Genomic DNA, 6571 nt, shown 5'->3' with positions numbered 1-6571 from the left:
GCAGAGAGAATTTTTGTGGAGAGGAAGGAGTGATGGAGCGGAGAGCAGGCGGAGTTTGATATGATCTGATGGGCCCTCGGGATTTGTAGTGTTCCTGCTCTCGCTCGTTAAAAGAGAGTGGGAGAAGTGAATTGACGGAATTGGCCCTCGGGGATCTGTACACAACAAATCATATTCAAATCGAAATTGCTTTTTCGTAAAGTTTGATTTGATTTAAGAGTGCTCTTTCTAAAAAAAATTCGTATATCTATTGAATTTTTTTATATATGATATAGCCTTTCTTTTTGAATTATTTTTATGAGTGAACTTATGGACTGTTATATTTATAAAGTTTGGTTCTCTCGAGAAATCGGTTCTCTTTCTAAGTTGCTTTTTAGTGGATTTAAAGCCCGTACGATTAGGAAAAATTCGAAGAGAAAAAAAGAATAATGGAATAAAAATGGTTCTGATCGAACCGAACTGAACTGCATCTCGAAAAATGGTTTGGTTTGGTTTTATTCGAGAGATAGTTGTTTAGACCATTTTATGATTTTTTTCTACTTAAAATGTACCAACATATGGGGATTGTGATTCTGACCAAAAAAATATATGGGGATTTTGATGAAAGCAATTTCTAATTGACATAATCGTCAATTCAATTCGATAGTCACATTCTCAAATGAATCAGAGATCACTCGCCAAAAAATATGAAAACTAGCAATTCGAACGTTCGAGAAGATTTTAACTTGTGCATAGTACGCTGAAACATCACCTTTCTAGGGTAACATACTACTGCATGCACAACATTGGCTATGACCGAGACAATTTTAAAAATAGAAACGATTTAAGTGATCGTTGTTAATTTACCATGAGACCAGCGGCTTATGCAAGGCCACAAAATAACAATTATAAAATAACAAATAATGATACATCGTTGTTTGATCTACTTTTCCAAAAATTTGTGACCCATGATATGCCGTTGCTCTCTTACGATGAATTAAGAACCGTGATACTCTTACAGTGAATTAAAAACCGTGACGCTAGCCAAGTTCTTTTAAAAAACGAAAAACCTCAGACAATTGTTTGCTCCACTTGGGCCATGTAAGGGTACTTTAGACATTACACATACAATGGACTGGAGTACACGTGCGATTATTTTGTCTACTTAGATTTGAGAAAAAGGAAAATCTAGCGAAGGAGAGAGAGAGAGAGAGAGTTATTAATTAAGTGGATGTGAATTCACGGTGGGATTGCGATGGGGTCACATGCCTTGTCGACCCCCTTTTGCCTTTCCTTTGTTTCTTTTCTCTTTTTATTTTTTTTCTCATTTCATAATTTAATAATTTCTCTTCTTCTTTTTTTTTTTTTCAATATTATATATTGACCCAAATTTCAGGAATCATTCGAGGTGCCATTCCTTATTCCTTCCGGGTAAGATTTGTTGAATCTCTCTGACACGGGAAGGAACCAGCACCGTTGAATTTATTTTTTAATTGAATTTCTTATCTATTTTTTCTGCGGATATTTTGACATTTTATGATCGTGATTTAGAGAGGGAGAGGGAGAGGGAGAGATGGGATTCACGTGATAAGATGGTTGGAGCTCACGGACACCGTTGAATTTGGAAAGCAACACAGGAAGGTAGTCAAATGATGAAGACGCATATGATAGATTCAATGATGAATGATTAATTAGCCGATATAATTAATAGAAAATTTCACATGGCGGCACTTGTCGTTTTCGTATAAATTTTAAAATCTTCCTAGGCGGGCCCATTTTGTTGTTAGATTAGACTCGACTAATGTAACCTCTCTATCAACCCAATTGATGTCTCGATGATTATATACATGTAGAGGTAAATACCCAATTGCAATCTTAAGTCCCTACAATAAAAAATGAAATAGAAAGAAAAATGATATATGCTGCTTTTTGAATAAAAAATACAAATTCAAATTGTGCATAATCAAGATTGAGTACATAGGCAATTTAAGTGCACGTCACATTGGACTTTTTCACATACACTCAATTGTTAATCATCAAGATAGAGCCTTGTAAATCAAGTTAAGGATACTGCAAAGTCCTAACAAAGTAGTATGATCGACCCTAACTTGATTTGGACTCGATTACTAGTAATATCGATTGAAAACTTTCAGGGCAAGACGATTGATAAGAATTGTCATTTACGGATAAAATGAGGTTCGAAATACTCGGGAACTGTATTCCTTCGAATCTTATTTATTGGGTCGATAGTTATTTTTACGAATTTCATGGTTAAAAATAAGGGATGAATTCAACTTTCAAGAGACATTCTATAAAGATAGCCAAGTTTATAAAACATTTTATCTCCTTAATAGAAGGAAAATATGCATTGCACTCAGAAGATTTCATGAAGTTGAAGTGCTGGGCATTGAATAAATCTCACTCTTATGAAATTGTGCTCATTGCCATTGGACTTTTTCTTTCACCGTGTGTACACTCTTGCCTCATTTGCTTCTTATCATGTTAGGATTCAAATTCAATATGGTCTAATTAGCAAAATAGGATGAGTTTTGGGGCAAATTACATGTTGCGCCCTAGTTCTTAGGGTTGTTGCAAATTGACCCCTGCCATTTCGATTTTTGCAATCTGTCCCCTGAATTTTTGAAGTCGGTTGTAATGTGCCCCTTGGCGATGACTTTGACCGAAGCTCCGACCACTTGACAACATGAGACTGATCGTGAAGGGAAACCAGAGCAAATTTTCATATGATTATTTTCCAAATATATTTCCTTTTTTTTCTCGAGCAAAATGTGTGCTTTTTTGTAGTTCTATTTCTAATAAGTAAAAGGATGAAGATTAGAAACCAGCGCTAGTGACCTTTGGACGTTACCACGAGGGTCTCACACTTGCTACAAACTGTTCTATTTGAGTCATAATTTCTCCGCATAATTCGTGATCTAAAGGTCTGAAGTTGGCGATTTCGTTACTGCAGCTTCACTAAGATGTCGGCAGCTAGCAAATCTATCCCGCACGAGTAACTGGGAAGTGCAACGTTAGCCGTTTAGAGTCCAAAGGTGAGCTTGTGGCATCACTCGAACTCGTGATCTCATGAAAGATGGGTGATCCCTTTATTACTGGGCCAACCATAAAAGAAATGGAAATTGAAACAGAAAATGCCCATTATGCTTACAATGGGCTGTAGCTGAGAACATGATGACCACAACTCAACCAAGACTTGTCCGGCCCAAAAGAGCAAGCATGGGCCTTTGTGTTGGGCCCGGGTCTCGAGATAGGCCCATGCTATTGGATTCCATCCACAAAGCCCTAGCTATACATAGCTCCTACAATTTGGTTTGCGTCTTTCAATAATGTTTAGTCAATCCCGACAGCAAATAGTGTTCATTTCTGCCAAAGATTTTGTCGTGCAAAGGTGAGAGTTAATGTCATTATGTTCGCCAAATAGGCACTGTCCTGGAATTGTCAAGTTAGGTAGATGTGTGGCTAAAAGAGGATGGTCCTAGATGGACAATTCGACATCCTCCATTAAATGGTTGTAATTATTTATGTCGTGAATGATACTCGGTGATCCCTAGCCCGGTCCAAGTCGATAGAAGCGGCCCACCGTCCGAGAGAGGCTAACAAAATTACGGATTGGATTGCAGAAACCCAACGTCAGAAAGCCCTTTCATCTAATTGGTTGTTCTAACCACCTCTGCTTTTATGGGAACTTTTATGTTTAGAAACTCATATGTTGTTAATTGAATGAAATGGCCTTTTCCCGACCAAAGAAAAATAAAGTAGTCCCAATGGGTTCGCTCAGATGGCAAAATGTAAGTGTGCTCGTCTTTCTCGCTCCACATTTGAGTTCGAATTGTCGGACTTACGCTATTTGATTTTATGAACTTGGCATTTGAGGGCAGCCTCCAAGAAAGCTAGGTTCTAATAATTACCTATCATTTGTGGCACATTGAGTCGAGTGCCACAATCATGTCTTTTTCGCTTTACATCAGAGTTCGAACCGCAGCAATTACGCTATCCGATCTTAAGACAATTGGTATTTGGGACGGCCTCCAAGAACGTGATGTTCTAATAATTGCCTATTGTTAGTGGTGATTCGAGTGGGATAGTGCCCCAAGCACTATATCGAATGCTCAAAGAACTCCGAATCAATGCATCGTTCGGAACAAAGAAAGGAAGGGGAACCCGTGTTCTGCCAGATAGAACACAACTATTCTTTCAAACGAAAGATGCACGATTGTCTAGAAGACACGAGAGTTAATGGCAAGTACACTCTCTCACCAATACGAGTAATTGTTCTGCAAACTCAGTACACGTATTAAGATAAATCTAGACCACTAAATTGGTAAGTCCATCGTGAGTTTCGAATTGATCCAACCAAATTCAACGCTCCATATTCATTTCGACTCAAATACTGACTGAATAATTTCTTATTGCAGCACTTTTCCACTTTCCCTTCAAACCCACTTCCCGCTTGCCACCATGTTTAATCCAATCAAGATCAACAACTTCAGCCAACAAACAAAAAGATAAATAAACAAGTGTTGGATTCATAATTCAAGCAATAATTAATCATAGAGCAAAGGGGACAGAAGTCAATCAGTGGTGGTCATATGGTTGCTGCCCTAGCTAGATGGCTACGGCGGATACAGAAAAGGCCAATGCCATTCTCTAATAATGGCAGTTTCTTTTGGGCTACAACTTTGGAAATATGTTACTCTCTAGTCGGTCTTATAGGTGCAGGGGCAACGACCGTATTATTGCATGGCCAATCTAGAGCAAACAGGAGCTTTCTTGATCTGCCGGCCCTTGTGGTCCAATCACTCCAATCTCCGCCTCGAATGTTTGTCGTCTTTGTGTGACTAAAATGACCTCTTAGCAATTTTTTATTGGGAACAGAACCGATCACATAGGAGGTGAGGTTTTATTCCCGATTCCATGAAGAAAATAAGGGGGTTCACAAGTGGGATTGATCGACACCACATTAGCCCGATATATATAGAGGATGTTCCTTCAGTTCGTTGCCTTTGAGCAAGTCGTCTAGTGTTGATTTCTTCTCAGCCAGTCCAGTCTCCAGCTTTTTTTTGAGAGAGAGAGAGAGAGAGAGAGAGAGAGAGGAAGGATGATGGGCATGCTTGTTAACTGCAGGTGAGTGATGGAAGGAGTGGTGCGTATGATCTGCCTGGCTCCCTGAATGCCATCTAAGGAGGTGGTTCCAACAGTTGACCAAAGAGGTGGATGTTCGACTTCTTCTTAGTTGGCATCAGAGGAGTCATGCAGGCCCTAATACGCAACACCACCACTTCATCGTCTTCTCCTCCTCACTTGTTGAATTCTTCAGTTTTACTTCCGTGTATATCATCTGATGTTCTCACCCTTTCTTTCTGCTCTACATGTTCCTTGGTTTCGTCGCAAGTTTTTTGGGTTCCCCATACATATGCATGTCTGGATAATTCTTCGAGACAAACCCTTTTCTTCTTGCATCTTTTTATTAGTCCCGTATTACATTATTCTCGTGAGTGTTTACTATTTACTTCGGTTTTTAAATGGGGTTTACATGAGTTATGTAAAAGTGCAGGGAGCTAGGAACCACTATTAGATATAGACGTTCAACCCTTGGAAACTGTCCTAATTGACCCTTTTTCCTTGTAGTGATTGAGTGAAACTTATGTGCTCTATGTCATCCTCGTCGTCGTCGTCGTCTGTATCTCTGATTTTCTTTGAAATACGAGGAGACAATGCAACGTGGGTGAGGTGAAACGACCATCTCCGGGTAGGAACATATGAGGACAAGGCAAGGGCAGCTACAGCAGACGGTGAAGAGAAGATTCTTGCATAAGAGTAATCAGTGATTGATTCAAACCGAGATCAATCATTGATAGGCCAGTACAATGTTTTTCTTTGAAGGATCATCGATTTGCCCAATATATGCCATCGTAGTGGAATTAGAGCCAAGTACACCTGACACTTTCGTACAATGCATTTCAAGCTCAAAAGTCCCAAGCATAAGGGGGAAGAACGACAGAAGTGCTAAAAGTTGTGTCTGAAGCTCACTTTGTGCTTAAAAGTTTCAAATGGATCACTTAAGTGCCAAAAGTTTACGCCGGCGATCACTTAAGTGCCAAATCGGAGAAAAACGATCACTTAAGTGCCAACGGCGAGAAATTCCGACCAAATTTAATACGTGGCTTTTATATTTAAATTTTAATGACACGTGGCATTTCCACGTGTATAATTCAATTTTTTAAATATTTTTTCTGATTTTTTTCTTTTTCTTTTCTTTCTTCTTCTTCTTCTTCTACCATGGTGGTGGCCGCCACCGGCCAGAGCCGGCCTCGCGGCGTCGCCTTCCTTCGGGCGAGGCCGGCGAGGCGGCGTGGCCCTCGGCGAGGCCGGCCTCGCTGGATCCGGCGAGGCGAGCCCTCGCCAAGGCCACGGCGGCCTCGCCGAGGCGTCGCCTTCCTTCGGGCGAGGCCGCCGTGGCCTCGGCGAGGCCGGCCTCGCCGGATCCGGTGAGGCGAGCCCTCGCCAAGGCAACGGCGGCCTCGCCGAGGCGTCGCCTTCCTTCGGCGACGCCGGCCTCGCCGGATCTGGT

This window comes from Syzygium oleosum, unplaced genomic scaffold, assembly GCF_021117445.2.
Source record: "Syzygium oleosum isolate NSW1041296 unplaced genomic scaffold, Sole_v2.1 Sole_v2.10, whole genome shotgun sequence".
Lineage (NCBI taxonomy): Eukaryota > Viridiplantae > Streptophyta > Magnoliopsida > Myrtales > Myrtaceae > Syzygium > Syzygium oleosum.
Note: the sequence above shows the minus strand (reverse complement) of the source record.